We start from the raw sequence: 6,000 nt of genomic DNA, 5'->3' as shown, positions 1-6,000 counted from the left end.
ATCCACTATAAAACATAATGAACAAGAGCAAAACAAATCCAGTATGTATAGTAGTTCTGGACCAAGAAACAACCTTTTTTAGAGAAGAATAGAAACTGTGGATGAGGGAAAAAAATGTTAAAAAAGTTATGGTTAGAATTTTGAGGAAAGTTTAGTAATTCACAAAACTAGTGACTTCCATTGTATGCAGCATTTTAGGATAACTATTATGATTGACTGCATTATAACAGGACCATCAGGCTCTCCTAATTATCTCTTTAAAAATTTAAATTCCATCACATTTTTAAAATAAACTTACTTTCCAATTAGAAAAAAATTTAAATTCCCATTGTAGTGCAAGGTATAACATAATTCTGTGTAACACACACACACACACACACACACACACACACACACACAACTAAAGAGTTATCAAACTGGTTCTTTTTATCCAATTATAAATTTTTTAAAAATTGTTTTGATACTGAGGATTGAACCAGGGCACTTAATCACTAAGCCACATCCCCTACCCTTTTTTATATTTTATTTAGAGACAGGTCTCACTGAGTTGCTCACGGCCTTGCTAAGTTGCAGAGACTGGCTTTGAACTTGCAAACCTTCTGCCTCAGCCTCCTGAGCTGTTGGGATTACAGGCATGCGTCACCATGCCCAGCCCACTTATGAAATATTAAGTGACATAGAGTCCCCATCTAGATTTGCTATTTTTATGTGTTTCTTTCTTGTCTCAAAAATAAATGAAATGTTTTTAAAATTAAAGTAGAGATAGTTTTCCAAGTAGAATGTACTTGTTTACAGATGTACACCCTAAGTGACCAATGCCCAATCCTTTTAATCATCAGAGTGGCACTGATTAAAATGCAAAGTGTTGAGAACATTTAATTACCTTTACTTAAAGACGAGACTCATGATGCAATTAGGAGTACACAAAGATAAGCTTTAAAAAGGTTGTCACTATTAACGATTTTAGTTTGGAGGACAGTAACTTGGTAAAGTGTTCTGCTAAGCTTTGCACTTTAGAAGGATTGCGCACGTGGGAAACACAGGTATGTTTAACGTGCAAAGAAGTCAGTAATAACTAGTATCACAGCTGCACAGAAGTCCTTTATTAACTTAGTTTTTACTTTTGAAGTGAAATTCAGAATCCAAGGCTCAGTGGATAAACATAATCATGCGACTGTGCCCTTAACGGGTCTACATAGGTTAACAGCATTTATGAAAATCAAAGGCTAGTTTTAGACCTCTTATAAATTTAGGAAATAGTGTTAATGACCACAGAGATACTAACTAGCCAGGCATGGTGGTGCATGCCTGTAATCTCAGTGACTGGGGAGGCTGAGGCAGGAAGATCTCAAGTTTTGAGGCCAGCCTAGGGTACTTAGACATCCAGTCCTATTCGCCTCAGTTGGCCATTGTTGACAGATTTTTCTAGGAAAAAAAAAATTGGGGGTCGGGTACTGGGGCTTGAATCCAGGAGCGCTGTAACACTGAACTACACAACCAGTCCTTTTAGTTTTTTTAATGTTTTAAACAGGGTCTTGCTAAGTTGCTGAGAATAGCCTCAAATGTGCCATCCTCCTGCCTCAGTCTCCCAAGTTGCTGGGATTACAAGTATGTATTACCATTGCCTGGCAATTTTTCTAGGAAATGTTTTATGTATACATAAACATGTATGGGGGGTTATTATATTTGCATTTTAGAAAGAGAAATTCTGTGGTAGATTAAAAGCGAAATTAAAGGACAATACGGACAGGCAGCAGAATCAATAATGTTAAAGGCCTAACCTAGGCAGAATCAATGGGAATAAAGAAGAAAAATGTAGATTTAAGAGATACTTAGGAGGTAAAGTGAGGGGCTGGGGATGTATCTCAGTGGCAGAATCCTTGCCTAGTACATGCAAGGCCTTAAGATTAAACCTCAGGACCAAAAGAAAAAAGAAACCAGGAGGTAATAAAGTCAAAGGTAATATAATGATTGGATAAAGTCTTGATTAATGACTCAGTAACTGGGTGGGTGGTGGGTGGTGCCATTTGCTAAGACAGAGACTTCAGGAAGTAATGTTGGAGACGAGGCGATCATTTGTTTTTCGTGTGCTGAACTTAATTAAAAGTGCCTCCGAAGCATCCAACTGGAGAATCCTGTAGGCAGCTGAACAGAGATCTGGTTCAGAGATAACATCTGAGTCACCACATATAATTAATTCATAGTTGAAACCATGGAAATGGATGAGCCAACTCAGGAAAGAATGTAGAGAGAAAAGATGTGAGCTGAGGAGGACTAAATCCCAGGCAGTGCCAACTATTAAGTGAGGGATAGAGAAAAAGGAACTTGCCAGGAAACTACGGAGCAGGCAGCCAAAGAGCTTGGAAGGAAACCAAGATAGAATGTTGTCTTTTGAACCAAGGGTGAGTTAAAAGAAAGAAATAACCAAAGAGGTCAAATGACTGTGACATTTTGGAGTCAAACGGATCTGGGTTTGAAACCTGACCTTGCCACTTACCAGTAATGACACCTGGGACAAATCACTGGAACTTTATAAGCATTTGTAAAAAGGGGTTATCAGTAACTCCTATCATATAGCATTATTATGAAGATGAAACTGAATAATGGGACTGGGGTCGTATCTCAGTGGTAGAGCGCTTGCCTAGCACATGTGAGTCTCTGGGTTCGATCCTCAGTACAATATAAAAATAAATTAAAAATATATATATATTGTGTCCATCTACAACAAATTTTTTTTTTTTAAAAATGAATAATGTTCACGAAGCTGTTAACAGTATCTGGCACATAATAAACTACCAATAAATTCCAGCTAATAATAATGAGAATAATAAATACTTAAATATTTATTAAACTTAAAACAATGGAGCCTACCAAAATAATTTCAGAAAAGTCATGAGGACATTAAATCCAGATGAAATAGATTCGGAAGTATGTAAGAGATGGAAAAATGGCCAAGGAATTTGGCCAGGAACACAAATTGAGAAATTAGGCAAGGAAGAGGGAATTGAGCATACTTTTAAATAGAGGGCAAAGTCATGTATTATTACCAGGTTTTCAGGAACAAATAGAGCAGGACAAATTAAGAATATAAAAGAAAGAGGGGCCGGGCTTGGTGGTACATGCCTAGAATTCCTACTCTGGAGTCTGAGTCAGGAAGATCACAAGTTCCAGCCAGCTTGGACGACTTTGGAAACCTCAAAATAAAAAATAGAAATAAAAAAAGGACTGGAGATGTAGCTCAGTATGCTCAAGGCCCTGGGCTTAATTTCCACTATTTAAAAAAAAGAGGAAAAGAAAATAGAGGGGGAGGTGGATAATAGACTTTGTTGACTCTATTGTGAGTCCTGCCCAACATCACCACTGATTCAGGCTTTTTATTTTACTGGGGATTGAACCCACAGCTAGGCAAATGTTCTACTACTGAGCTACATCCCGAGCTCTAAATATTCTCTTTATTTTTATTTACTTACTACTTTTTGGAACTGGGTATTTAACCCAAGGGTGCTTTGTCACTGGGCTACATCCACAGTTCTTTTTATTTGTTATTTTGAGATAGGGTCTCACTAAGTTGCTGAGGCTGATTTTGAACTTGAGATCCTCCTGTCTCATCCTCCTGCATTGCTGGGATTACAGGTGTGCACCACTGTGCCTGGCTTAAATGTTCTCTTTTGAACCTAATTTTATTTTAATTAATTTTGCATTATTTTCCTAGAAGACTATATAAAAACCTTCGCTCTCAAAGCGAAAACTTACTGAACATCCTTAATGGTTTTGTCAATTATTTATTAAAGAGATCTGGAGACTGAAATTCATTTCTAGTTTGAGGTGCTTTATAAGTATGGACAATCTGGCATCGTGTGCTTGGTCTAGATACTTTACCCACTTGTAACACCCAAAGAGCAAGCTCACACCCACCTCTGAGAATCTTGTGTGTACACACTGGGGGAGATGCCCATATGGATTCTCCCTCTGACACAGGGTTCCCCAACTAGTTCTTCCTCTTTTCAACAGTCTCAGATTTTTAATTTCTGCCCTTTTCAATGTCCCCATTATCTGATTATTTTTCTTCCCCCACTTGGAGAGACTAATGGAAACTGAAATATGAAATGTAGTTATTTCCACTAATAAGGGACTGATGGAACAAACTGCAAAAAGAGCGATATAGTGAGGGGATGGGAGTTGTTAAAAAAAAAGAAAAAGTGGTAATACCTGGTATGGCGGCACACGCCTGTAATCCCAGCAATTTGGGAGGCTGAGGCAGGAGGATGGCAAGTTCAAAGCCAGCCTTAGCAACTTAGCAAGGCCCTAGGTGACTTAGCGAGACCCTATCTCAAAAATTAAAAAAATAAAATAAAAAGGGCTGGGGATGTGGCTCAGTGGTTAAGCCCCCTGGGTTCAATCCCTAGTACCAAAAAAAAAAAAAAAAAAAAAAAAAAAATAGTGGTAAGCCTTTAAGTACTGATGACTGTTAAAAGATACTTGAGATACATTGTAAACTGAAAATAAGCAAATTGTAACATGATATGCATACTTTTATGCCTGTTTTATTTTTACAATACACATTTCTTTTCTTTTTGTGCGCTGGGGATTGAACCCAGGGCCTTAGGCATGCCAGGCAAGCACTCTGCCACTGAACTACGTTTCCCACCTCCACACTTAATTCATACTAAGATACACATCCTTTTCAATTTTCACATCTCTGATCAATGGCCTGTAAGAATTTAATGAGCAGATTTGTGTGTGTTCGTATTATTTTCTCTTGGAGGCTCACAAAAGAAGAATGCATCTCATAATAACTTGATGAAATATGATATAACTATAAACTATATATAGCATGCCAGTCAGGCCAGGACAGCAGCTCGGGATAGGCCTAGGCTATAAAACCTGCACTCTTTGGAAAGCCATCTGTTAAATCACAAAAAACCTTAGGTATTGTGGGACAGACAGAAATTGGTTACCAGGAACCTGCTTAGGTCAGGTTGACAATGGCAATCATAGTAAAACCAGTCTTGACCAGGTCTCAAGAGTATTCTATGTAAGGCAAGAATTGGAGATAGAATTCTAATGTTGTGGCTTCTCACTTTTGAAAGAAGGTAAAAGTCCAAGTGTGAGGAAACTCAGGACCCCTCTAATAGATCCCTTAGATAGCCAGGTGTGGCCTGCCTGGGACTCCCACACCAAGCTGGCAGAACAAGCACAAGAGAAAAAAAGGTGCCTGGACTGTCTGCTTTACCACCAAGTGTACCCTTTCACAGTAGCAGAACCATATCCTTTACCCAAGTAAAGGTTGGGTAAAATATTGCTTCCTAAGCAAGTTCTGCTGATCTACTAACCCAGAGGGATCTCTAGCTCCTATTACATCCATTTAATATATTTAAATATATTTGTATTTAAAAAGTTATGAAGGGTCTGGGGTTGTGGCTCAGTGGTAGAGGGCTTGCCTAGCACATATGAGGCACTAGGTTCAGTCCTCAGCACCACAGAAAAATAAACGAATAAATAAATAAAGGTACTGTGTCCATCTATGACTAAATATATATATATATATATATATATAATTATGTTTTACAAAAAAGTTAGGAAAGATATATGTTAAATCAGTGAGATTATTTCCCAGGAATGAGATTCAGATTTTTAACTTTGTTTTACATATTTCTGCGTTATTTAATTTTTTTAAAGGTCAAAACATTCAAATAGAAAATATAATAATGTTTATAATGAAAGAGCAGCAATTGCTCATGTTTTTCCTTTCCATCCCCCAACTCTTAAGAACTGAGTAATGAGCCTGATACACACCTTCAAGAAACACAAGAAGAACAACCTCCTCCAGAGCCCAATTTCACTTCTGCAAATTAAAAATAAAAGCACAAGTCAGGCACGGTTAGCACACGCCTGTAATGCCAGCGACCCGGGAGGCTGAGGCAGGAGGACTGCAAGTTCAAAGCCAGCCTTAGCAATTTAGTGAGGGCCCAAGCAACCTAGAGAGATCCTGTTTCAAAA

The sequence above is a fragment of the Sciurus vulgaris genome, assembly GCF_902686455.1.
Source record: "Sciurus vulgaris genome assembly, chromosome: 12".
Classification (NCBI taxonomy): Eukaryota; Metazoa; Chordata; class Mammalia; order Rodentia; family Sciuridae; genus Sciurus; species Sciurus vulgaris.
This window is presented reverse-complemented; position numbering follows the sequence as displayed.